Genomic DNA, 12566 nt, shown 5'->3' on the forward strand with positions numbered 1-12566 from the left:
AGACTTTTTTGACGGGGTTTTCGAGTGTCGTCGACTGTCAGAATGTTGTGGGACTGCTATACAGAAGTTATGATTATGGATCATAGACAGCGAAATTTCGCATTTTTTATTTTAGCATTTTTAAAGCATGACGGTAAAACACAAACGTGGTTATGAATTATTAAAACATGTGCTTGTTTGTTGTAAAAATTCGTAATAATGACAAAAAATACTAATTTGTGGATGTTCTTACTTCCCGGTGTAACTATCTGCCGTTGTGGCTGGTGTTTTCTGGGAAATTTTCTAACCACTAGGTTTCGAGTTTGGTCCTGAAAAATCTTCATCCAAAGGGCTATTCACCCCTTCCCCTTAGCCCTACGCCTTCAAGCTAAAGAGAATTGGGACACCCCTACCTCTTGACGGTGAGAGGATGGCTATAAGTTTCTGTTTACAGTCGCTCTGTGGCTGTGTCTGGATACCTTCATGTTTTTTTAACCATTACAAAGCACTGTGTCTCGTGTTTTTTAGAAGCAAAGATCAGTTTGGTGTGAATAAGTTAGAAATACTAAGAGCTCACTACGAAGGAAAGGGGAAAGAAAGAAATGTGAGGACAGTAATGTAGGGCCTGTACAGAAAGATCTGTCTTACCAAAGCAGCAGAAGAAAGGCTCATCTGAGGAAGATAGGAAGATCCAGAAAGACCATCAGGCTGATGAACTCCTCAGGCTTCATCAAGACATTGCCTGTTTGATATCAAGTTGATAAATCATTATAATGATAGATACAGTAAGACAGAAAAATAATTATTTTATCATGTCATTAATTTGTTATGCTGTCATAAACTGTGTATTCCTAACTGGCCAGAAAATTCACCTGACCAGCTGAGGATTTTCTATGGAGTATTGTGAAGAGGAAGATGCGATATGCTAGACCCAACAATGCAGAAGAGCTGAAGGCCACTATCAGAGCATCCTGGGCTCTCATAACATCTCAGCAGTGCCACAGACTGATCCGCTCCATGCCACGCAACATTGTTACAGTAATTTAGAAAAAAGGAGCCCCAACTGAGTACTGTGTGTGCTCATACTTATCAGTTGGCCAAGATTTCTAATAAATCTTTCGTTGAAATTGGTCTTAACAGTGGCGAATTTAGGCATGGGCAATATGGGCGTTCACCCAGGGCGCATCATGTGGGGGCCGGAATGAGACCAAACCCCAACTCTAGTCGTTACTTTTGTCCGTGGCAAACCGACCCATCCCTTTACCAAACCCACCCCCTCTCTACTTCCGTCCACGACTACCATTATACAAGTTTCCCTTCTTGAATTCAATTAGTGAAATAAATACATTTTTTGAAGATATTCTAATTATATGACCAGCATCTGTATATATAAATTATCTGTATACTATAAATTTAAAAGACAGCTGTGTGGGGTGTACTCATGTATGCTGAGCACCATCCTATTAATTTTACATTCACTTAAAGGTGCAGTAGATGATTGTCTTCAGAAACATTTTTTGTTGTGCTGGTTTCTTTATAGTCCAATAATAATGATTAAAGTAAATGATCTAAATAGAGGTGTGAACCTACACTAGTCTCACGGTTCGGTTCGGTTACGATTATCATGCCATCGATTCGGTTCAATTCGATATTTCGGTGCATCACGGTGCATTGACGGTGCTTTCCATACACAGTTTTATATTTTCTTCACAGCAGCATTTCTTGTATTAAAATGTATGAATATATTTATATTTATATACTATTTGTAATACAATTTTGTCATTTAATACAAACAGTCAGATATATAAACTGTAACTTTAAACAAAACGAGCATTTAGCAAATAAAATAAACAAATATAAATATCTAGCTCACTCTCTGATCCTTGTCTAGTTCTCTTGCACCCCTTTGATTGGTCACACCCTCAAAAAAAACGGTTGCGATTGGCTCTTGCGCGCTGCGTTCTTCACAGATGAGTGATGCTGATAAGCGGCAGGCAGCAGCGGCGATCTCACAGCTGATGTATGATAGACACGGTGGAGAAAAGTCTGCAGACACGCGCTCATTTCTGGATGCAAAAGTAACGCTGTAAAACAGCCGAGAAGAGAAGAAAAGCCACGCCAGCAGGTCAAATGGGCCACTGTGTGTGTGTGAGAAAGAGAGCGAGAGACAGAGCGCGCGTGCGAGAGAGAGAGAGAAATGGAGTAGGCTACTTTCATTCTCTCAATCTCAGTGAAATAGGGGCTATTGTTGTATATGTCAGTGAAAGACTGATCCAGCAAACACACACAGTGAAATTGTGCACAGTTTATGAGTTTTAAGTAGTTAAAGCGCTGTAAATACTCGCGATCGCCTCCCTCGCGACAGAGCGCATATGAGGTAAATGACGTCAGTAATAACCAGTTATGACTATTACTGAACCGATACCGAATTGTCCGCGTCTGCATCGCAGTGCACCGAAAAAACGATTATTTTTGACACCCCTAGATCTAAATGTCCCTATATGTATTTTTATATTCGGGGTGAGGCATAAAACTAAAAAATGTTCATCCAATTAAATATTGTCAGGCTAACATCACCCATAATTCCAATAAGTAGCTTAAACTGTCTGCCAGCAAAAGTAGATTCAGACTTCTGCGCATCTGTTCACGCAGATCTGCCATTAGCGCGTGCCCACCTGCATGCGCGCCGCACGTTCACGAGACAATCACAGACGCGGTGAAATCTAATGCTTAATTGAACTTTTGAAAATCCTGAATAAGTATTGGAGTTACTTTTGCAGGCTGGAGGAAGGACGACAACATAGCTGAACTATTACTGTTAAACAGGTAATTTTCTGTTTTAAAACTATTTTAGTCAGGCCAAGCTTGTTACATTGTGTTGTTATGAATGGCTTATATGCACAGACGTGTTGTTCAGCCACTGAAATCTCCCAATGAAAGATTGAAGAGACTATTTTAACAGCATCGATAATGTAGATTTATATTTAGTTTAAAAACAAAACATCAGTAAATAGCGTTATTCGCCTAACCTGCTTTATTGAGCTGAAGTTGCTTTTATATTCACATTGGTACATTTTTGAACAATGACAGCCTTCCTATACTGTTTACTATGCTACTCTGAATATTCACTCTGAAATATCATGTAAGTGTGGCTTAGTAATAATAGTAATTCCTGCACGACGTCGGCCAAACACTAACTGGCAAATTACATGAACTAGTGGGTTGTATGCTGTTGTGACGCGGTGTGCGCGTTTGCAATTTCAGGAGCCATGGCTTTGAATCACAGTCCCTCCTCGCCGTCCAAAGATAATATGCTAAGCGGTTAGCATTTTGGCAGATCACCTACTGCACCTTTAACATTAATGATTCTATTGAGTGTATCAATAATGGAAACACAAAGCACTGCATCTGTACATCTCTATTACAAAACTTTCATTAGAAAAGAGCTCTATGAAATGAAGTTAGAATAAAGGAGACAGAATGAACACAGCTGTGCATCTCAGGACCAGAACTGAAAAACCACTGTTCTAAATGCGTTCGCTCAGCTATCAATAATCCACTTCAACTCGCTAGATTACCTGTCTCTTCTCCACTCTGCTCCACTTTTGTTGTATGGGCCAAAATGAGGGCTGCTTGTATGACCGGATACTGCTCCGTAAATCTTTCGACAATAGCTATGTTTCCATCCAAAGATGCAAATTCGATTTTTACGTAAAACTGGAATATCACATAAAACATTTGCGAATAAACAAGCATTTCCATCCAATGAGTCAAAGAGAACAGAATCGTTACTTCCACGTGAACTGGGCCAAATATCAAAACAGTAAAATGTAGTTTTGTGCAGTAGAAGAAGCCTCAGTGGGCCTGCACCTCAGAAGACCAAACGCAATGAACACGCCGTGGCTTTTGGAGGTGAAAGATGCTCAAGACAGTTCTGGAGGTAATAATATAATAATATTAATAATAATAATAATAATAATACTGAACCACTGTGATGACAGACTTTTGCTGAGGAACTTTTAAATGAGCAAACCAACATTTCAGATGTTTTACAATGCGCTCAAAATGCTGGTTTGTCCATTATTGTTGTCCATCACACCCATTTTTATCATCACATGATTTGTTTAAACTAAATCAGATGGCTTTTTTAATGTGTATGCTGGAATTCATTTGATAAATGTGTTTCAATCATAGTTTATGCACATGTTTTCATATTGGATTAAAGTTTATCCTACCAGGTATGTGTGACTACGGGCTCTATTTTGACGGTCCATGCGCAAAGTGCAAAACACAGGGCGCAAACGCTTTCAGGGCGTGTCAGGACACGTTTTTGCTAACTTAAGGACGGGAAATCTGCCTTGCGCCGCGGCGCATGTTCTAAAAGGGTTGAGTTTATTTTCTTAATGAGTTATAGGTGTGTTTTGAGAATAAACCAATTATAATCTTATCTCCCATTACCTTTAAGACCCAGCTGAGTCGCGCCAAGAGCGTATTCACTATTTACAGGACGCAAAGTAAGTCTAAGTGGAAAAAATGAGCATTTCACAAGCAAACAGTTCACAGTTAACAGTTTTTTTTTAACAGAAAACTGTTAAACAGAGCATCTACTGCGTGAGAATGAGAGATAATGGATCACTTTCACTTTTGCTCTTGGATAGGGAAACCTTTACGCACAGACATCAATTAGTCTATAAATAAATATTTTGTTTAAGCGCAAATATTCGTTTCAAAACTATTTCTAAATTCAGTTCTAATTTCCAGCAAACGAATAAATGAATAATAATAGCAAAATGTGCACTAAAACCTGAGTTAAATCCTAAAACACATGCTGTGCCCCATATGGTCTAAAACTTCACAGGTGGGCAAATCTAAGCTTGTTTTTAATAAAACAAATATAAATATGGATATAATAAATAATACTGCTAATAATAATAACATTATACAAAAGCAAATTGTTATGAATCAACTGAAAAAGCCTCCCGAGATGAAGAAGACATAAAAGCAGTGATTTTTCATATTTATGTAGGCTAGAAAATAATATGTTTTGTAATATTTTAATCCTTTATATTTATATTCTATATCTATTCTTATCATATACTATATATATCCTTAATATTTACATTTTTTCATATGTAAAGATATTTGCCTATTGCTCTCTTGTGCGTATTAAGCAGTGCGTAAGCGAGGCGCAACTTTGCGCCGGAGTTTAGACCGGGTTAGTTTTGGTCTAATGAAAAATCTATTATAGATTCTCAAAATAGCAACGCGCCAGAACGCCTTCCTTTTAGACCAGAACGCCTATGGGCGCACAAATGAGCGCTAATGCATTTGCTATTTTAAGAGCGTAGCGCAACGCCTCAAAACGACTCTTGCGCCAAGCTTAAACTACCAAAAGACTACTGCGCCACGCCTTGCGCCACACTGCGCCGGGTGTATGATAGGACTCTACATTTTGAAAATGCAGAGTGTTGGTGTTGGTGTTCCCATCAAGCATTTTGTATGCGATTAATAGAATAGAAACATGATATTAGGTGGATGGAAACATAGCTGATGACAAAGGGATTTCCAACATTCCTTCACATCCAAGACAACCGGGAGGCCTGAAACATATGAATCAGATTTAAATCAGTTTAAATCAAGTTTAGTAACACTGAAATATTGAGACTTGGTTCATACTGCTTACCATGAAACACGCTCTTCATGATGGATGATCTCTCGATGCAAAATCCTTTAAGAAGGTTTAAATGATATGTTACGGTTGTATCTAAAGGGTATTGAAATAATGTTTTATAAACAGACAGCTTCACCACTGTTTATACAAATATTTCAGTACTAAAAAAGTACTAGAGGTCCCTTTCAAAAAGGATGATCAATCAGCTTTGAGTTTAAACTTGAACTCTGAGTTGAGTTTCTGAATAGAGTTAATTCAGTCATCACTGATCAGGCTAAATTTCAGTTAACCGGCCACAACTAATGCCATAATGAGTATTACATTTAATTAAACTCATTTTATATTATCACATGAGCAAAAAAACTATATAAATTAATAATTTAAGTGATTTTATTTCTTATTTTGCAAATTTTCTGCTGACAGGGTAAGAAAAAAATGGCATCAGCTCTTTACAATAAGTGCAAATAGCATACTTAGCGATCAATTAAAATAAGTGCAAACTCTGGTTACTAAAGCTCAAGATATATTCTATACCATGTAAAAGTATCAGATATCGGGAATAAGTGTAAATTATAATAACTAGATGCTGTGTATGTTTATACTGATATATTACTAACAGTTGCTACAGTTCAGTGAAAGATAGTAGTTTAAAATCATATAAGCAGGTAAGATAATCAGTTTATAACTATATTATTCATTCATTCATTTTCTTTTCGGCTTAGTCGCTTTATTATTATTGCCACAGCGGAATGAACCACCAACTTATCCAGCATGTTTTTACGCAGTGGATGCCCTTCTGGCCGCAACCCATCTAAAAATGGGAAAATAACTATATTAGATATTGTTTAAATGAATAACTATATTAATTAATTTTAATGTGACACATTGTTGTTTGCTTTTTATATTTTACAACAAAGCGATTTAAACCAAGTATGGCAATATTAAGATCCTGAATTAGTTTAGTACACTTAATCCTACAATTAGACAGTCTGTTATGTTTTGTTTGTGAATGTGGACACGTGAATAAAATCATTAGTGTTTAAACAATTATTTTTATTTACATAAATCAAGTTTAGAAACTGCAAAAATTTTAAAATGATAGTTACGATATAATAATGATACAATGACTGAAATGCGAAAACCATATTTATAGGAGTCAATAGGAGGTGATAATGCTCCTAAGGAGTCAGTAACCATATATGGTTTGCCTAAATCGTGTGCTAGATTGTTCATTCATTCATTTTCTTGTTGGCTTAGTCCCTTTATTAATCCGGGGTCGCCACAGAGGAATGAACCGCCAACTTATCCAGCAAGTTTTTAGGCAGCAGATGCCCTTCCGGCCACAACCCATCTCTGGGAAACATTCACACACACACTTATACTCTATGGACAATTTAGCCTACCCGATTCACCTGTACTGCATGTCTTTGGACTGTGAGGGAAACTGGAGCACCCAGAGGAAACCGACGCAAAGGCAGGGAGAACATGCAAACTCCACACAGAAACGCCAACTAAGCCGAGGTTCGAACCAGCGACCTTCTTGCTGTAAGGCAACAGCACTACCTACTGCGCCACTGCCTCGCCCTGTGCTAGATTGTGTGTGCCTAAAACGTGTGTGGTACTGCGGGTCTGCAGCTGGATATATCTCGTGCAGTGGCAGATTCAAAATTCTAATGGCAGAACTGTTTAAGTAATGAAGGAGAAATTGTCACCAATGGCGGGGCTTTCTCTCTCTAACGACATCTAAAAAGGGAAAATGTCAATCAAAGTGTTTCTGCAGACTGTTTTAATCTGTCTAAGAGTGATTATAAATAATAGTATTTATTTATTTTTACCATTAGATGCTGGCTATATTCAGTGTTGCCACACAACCATGCTTAAACCCCTTTTTAGCTAGATAAGCATTTCTGCAGAGTGCATGATTGATTCAATGATTTTCATTCATTTTAATTTATCATTTAATTATATTTTCTTTAAAAAGTATAAGGAGGATGAAAGAACACTGGGTTTACTAAGGAAAACGCTCCGGATCAGGTTAGGTCCATGGTACCATGGTTACCATGGTAAAATCTCATGGTAAACCTACTCAAGTTTGTTTCACTTAACTTTCTTAAATGGGGAACCAGTTCTCCAAACCATCCAAACTCGTCACCATCATTGTCTTTTTGCTCAACAGTATTCCTTCTCCTAAAACTAAAACAAACTAAAAAGTTTTTGTGATTTGCTGAATCAATGAGTAGGTAGCGCTGATGCCTCACAGCAAGAAGGTCGCTGGTTTAAGCCTTGGCTGGGTCAGTTGGCATTTTTGTGTGTAGTTTGCATGCTCTCCCCATGTTGGCGTGAGTTTCCTCCTGTGCTGTTTCCAAAGACATGTGCTGTAGGTGAACTGAATAAGCAAAATTTTCTGTAGTGTATGTGTGTGAATGGGAGTGTAAGGGTTTTTCCCAGTGATGGGTTGCAGCTGAAAAGGCATACGCTGTGTAAAGCATATGCTGGATAAGTTGGCAGTTCATTCTGCTGTGGCGACCCAAAATTAAAAAACGGACTAAGCCAAAATGAAAATGAATCAATGACTCATTTGGCTGATTGGCAGTCAAGACCCCAAAAGAGAAAGTGATTTCAAACAATTTGTTCATTTACCCTGTTTTAAAACTAAAGATTGAGATTTGCTAGAGATTAAAACCAGATCTGAAGACGAAAACACTAGTAACGAGCTAATAACAACATTTAGCATGCTATTAACATCATTTAGCATGCTAATAACAACATTGAGCACGTCCGAACAGACATAGCTCGAAGTTAATGTTGACTCTGCACACAGTGAACGTAATTTTGTCAGATCCTGTCGAATCTAAAGCCTTAAACATCTTTAATATAATTATAATTATATTCATAATCCGGCTCGCAGATATCACAGATATAGCGAAAAGCACGAGTGAACAAACTAACGTTACTCAGACCGATCTAGAACTGTACTGCAGTAGTAAATCATTATAAAGTGGTTATTATGGTGCTGTTTGTCGAGTCAGACAGTTAAATGTGAAATAAGTAAAGTTAAGCTGAAAATACAGAAACATCTCAGGATTTTACCTCAGACCGCTTCAAGAAGTTCTGGCGTTTCACCCAAACCGAGCTTTTATTTATTTATTTGTTCAATGTAATCATGTCAAGTGCCACTTAACGTTACACAGCTGTAATTGATAAGTAAATGTGTATTTATAGAGCCTACCTGTTCCTGTTCACTTCATTTTAAATAAACTTGAACTGTCATGCCATCATGCTCGCTGCGTTTGAGCAATTGAATGAATGCTACGTTTACCTAAAGTATTAACTTATATCCTAATAAAAGTAAATCATCAATGATGTAAAATGAAAATGGTCGGTCACTTTGACTATTTACCGAAGCATATTAGTGGCTCGGCTTTGCAGAAATCCACTCGAGCAGTCCTCGGGGGTGGGCAAAAGCATATGTCCGTTGTGATTGGCCGGACCGCCTGTCAATCAAAAGGCCAACGAAGAGTCAAACGCTGGTCTATCGTTTCCAGAGTCGCACCTCCGATCTTGATGCGTTGTTTAGTATCCTACACACCTTTTCCATTAAAAAATAGAGAAAATCTTGATTTGGATTTGTCTGGAAAGCAAGATTAACACATCGCGTTTTAATTGCCGCAATGCATTTTGGGAAATGCATTCAATTAGCTATTTCAAGGATTTTAAATGCTAATAACAAATATTTCAACCATAAAAACAACCCCATGTTGTAGTTAAACATCTGGTTCTTCTGTGTAGGCAGTAATTAGCGAAAGTTTAAAACATGTCACCGTCCACAAGAAGTAAGTCTCATATACGTACTATAAAAGATGGCTGATGATCTGGCGGTTACTGGATGTGTGGGAGGAGCTTGGTGTGGCTCAGGCGGGGCTACCTTTCAAGTGAGATCCCAGATCATCCGTGTGCGCACACGGATGATCTGGCAGGCTCACAGCTCCGCGCTCCCATACGATCCCCCGAAGCTCGTACGCCACCAAGGGAGATGGACGTGTTTCCCTGGCATACGAGTGGAGGCTTTTACTCAATCTCTGTCCAAAACCTCACTAGTTTTAACTTACTTGCACTATTCACATATTCTGATCCGCGAATAATCTCATCAATTTCACATCTGACACCAAATCACACCTTGGACCCATCATTTTATTCAGCTAAACAGTAAAATCACACTCATCATTTTCAGCAGTCTAACATGTCGTCCTGCAATGATGGCTGCATATTAGCAATTATAAACTTGGAATTACAAACATACATTGCATATAATGAGTGCAAAAAGATCAACAAAAATTACATTTCACAGGACCACTCACTCACCAGGATCACTCTCTTGGCCGGCCGGCGGGCGCGAATAGTAATGACCTGTCCTGAACTCCTTTATAACATGCCACCAGCCAATGAACAGAGAGGGGGGTCATTCAGAATAAAAGGGCCAGAAAAGAAAAGCAAGTGGAAACATTTTTAGAACCTGTTACACTAGCTGAGGCTGCTGGACTCATTTTATAGCTTTTATTACAACAAATCAAACTTTACTAAACACATTTATACCGAAACAAAACCCGTGGCTCTGTGAACCCCCATGTACTATGGTTTTTTGAGTAGCGGCACCGACTTCTCAATAGCTCAGTACGGAGCGCACTCGCGCCGTCGCTTAGCAGTCACAAGGTCTAGAGTTCGAGTCCCGCATAGAGCAACTTCTTTCTGGCTTCAATTTGCACATTCTCACCGTTCTCAACTTCTCTCATCCACACTCCAAACACACGCTGTAAAGCTCTCTCTGTGTGTTTGTGTGTAAATGAGAAGTACAGCATGGTTTTCCCAGCAGCAAGAGCTATAAAACAGAGTAATCGACGGTACATTCCATCGATAAAGCAGAGAATAACGTGAGAGAGCTTTATTATATTTCCTTTCACAAATTCATTAAACTCTGAATTGTGAAAAATATATGTATATATATACCTAAATTAATTGTCTAAGTAGAAAGAAAACTGCATTTATCATTTAAAATGTATTTAGAAACAGTTGAGTTCCCCCTCCCCTTCCTCAAAGTGGTTCGGTCCACTGTGTGCTTTTTCTTTCATCTCACCTACTCACACACAAGCACACGTCAGGTGTGCGGCTGCGGCTGCGTAAAGTAGGGGGGTTTATCCACCTTAAATAAAGCGATTTTCTTCGATGTAGTTAATACAGACTCGTTCATGAATAAGTTGCGGCAAAAATGCTGATTACAGATGCAATTGTCCATGAGTCTGCTGTATTAGCGATTAAAATTACTTATCTAGTTAACGTTAGCTTGTTGCTAACGCTAAAGCCGTTTCCCATCTATTGTTTAATTTGTGACGACTTGGCATAATGTTAACATTAACGACCACAATTAGCATATTGTTTGGTTGTGTATTTGCTAAATGAGCACTATGCTACACTGTGCACACTAACCCCACTGTATTATTGTATAATCAGTTTCTACTCTGTTTTAAGTGACTCAATTAATTTGAATTTAAATGTTAACCCTTTTTAATTCTTTCTTTTTATTGTTGTGATTAATTTTATGATAGTTTTGCATTCTTTATGTAAAGCACTTTGAATTACCATTGTGTATATTAAATGTGCTACAGTATAAATAAACTTGCATTGCAGTGTCATGTATTGGCAAATACAAAAAAATGACAGAGAAAATAGACATAATCATGTACAAAAAGTTCACATATTACGGCAATTTGGCTTTAAGAATGAGTGCTTATGAAAATACTAATGTCACAATATTAATCACAGGCAAAGGAGAAAAAAATGATTAAGGCAGAGCAGGGTCAATCAGTACAGTGTCAGGGTGTTCTTTATTGAAGGGATAATGATAATTCTTTTGGGATGAACAATTTTTTGTGTTTTCGGAGTTGTGGCTGTTTAGCAGATGAACCTCACAGGCTCGATTTACAGTATGATCTGTCATTTTAACAAGTGTAATGTAAACAAGTTAGTTATAAAAAGTATGGAAAACGTCTTTTACTGCATTCTGCTTAAGGAGTCAGTCAGTTGACTGTAAACAACGCAACAAACAAAGCAATAAATAGTTTTGAAGAAAAATTTGATTTGTCGTTGAACCTGAGAAAAACTTTAAAAATACTCATAATGACGTAGTCTCCATGCTATAATAATAATGATGATGAAACCATTTTTAACTGCGGGGACATATCTTTATTAGTACAATTCGCCTGTATTATTTGTATTATTCGCCTGTATACCCTTCTAAAAAATGCTGGAAAGAAATTTTATATGTATTGTCCCCAGATTTACGCCATTGCAGTAAAAATGCAGTAAATTGCAGTATTTTTTCCTTCTTTATTTTAGCTGACACGTTTACCGAACAGTTTGTGAATATTTTCTTTTCATTATTTTAAAAGTGCTTTTTTTGCTCGTTGGCATCAAGTATACAGATATTTTAGCGCGTATGATTTTTATTAAACAAATAGGTTTATTAAAGTATTCAAAATGACCTGTTCATCTAGTATATTTATATTAAGGTCTTTTAATTCTAGTTACTTTATTACTTTATTCGCTTCAGTTTAACTTTTTCAAAACTTGATAAAAATAAGACCTTCAGATTATTCCGTTTTTAAAACTGTTAATGGCCCAGTTTGAGTCTTTCATGTGTTTGAATGTGGACTTCAGTCACATTTGTGCAGATGTGTATGAAATATGTGCGCATAAGAGTAAATAAAGGGAAATGCAGTCAGAAGATTGAACAATCAGCATCGTGCACTCAAATTGGATTAAATAGTTTTTTGGGGTGACAGTAAACATCTCAATTAATGTGTATTTTAAGTTGCTTTCATTTATTTTTCAATGATGAAGGAATCTGTCTCAGTTGTAGCCT

The 12566-nt window shown here is 37.5% G+C and overlaps 1 protein-coding gene and 1 long non-coding RNA gene across 4 annotated transcripts in view; both read right to left on the reverse strand.

Moving 5' to 3' along the window:
- prkcbp1l (protein kinase C binding protein 1, like) overlaps positions 1-4457 on the reverse strand; it is an 88918-nt gene extending 84461 nt beyond the window's left edge. For both annotated transcript variants that reach the window (XM_088651659.1, XM_088651657.1), the window contains exons 1-2: positions 3558-4457; positions 628-721 (exon numbers count right to left, since the gene is read on the reverse strand). The gene's annotated coding sequence lies outside the window, so the exon portion shown is untranslated. The remainder of the gene's footprint in view (positions 1-627; positions 722-3557) is intronic.
- A 995-nt stretch (positions 4458-5452) lies between these two features.
- Positions 5453-9136, reverse strand: LOC147831225 (uncharacterized). Of its 2 annotated transcripts, none has more exons than XR_015523252.1 (3): positions 9051-9136; positions 5663-5707; positions 5453-5579 (listed from the first exon to the last, which is right to left on the reverse strand). It is a non-coding gene; the product is annotated as an uncharacterized LOC147831225 (long non-coding RNA). The 2 variants fall into 2 exon arrangements; XR_015523251.1 differs by lacking the exon at positions 9051-9136 and adding an exon at positions 8880-9014.
- Between the last annotated feature and the right edge of the window lie 3430 nt (positions 9137-12566).

The sequence above is a fragment of the Danio rerio genome, chromosome 23, assembly GCF_052040795.2.
Source record: "Danio rerio strain M-AB ecotype USA chromosome 23, GRCz13ab, whole genome shotgun sequence".
In the NCBI taxonomy this organism is placed as follows: domain Eukaryota; kingdom Metazoa; phylum Chordata; class Actinopteri; order Cypriniformes; family Danionidae; genus Danio; species Danio rerio.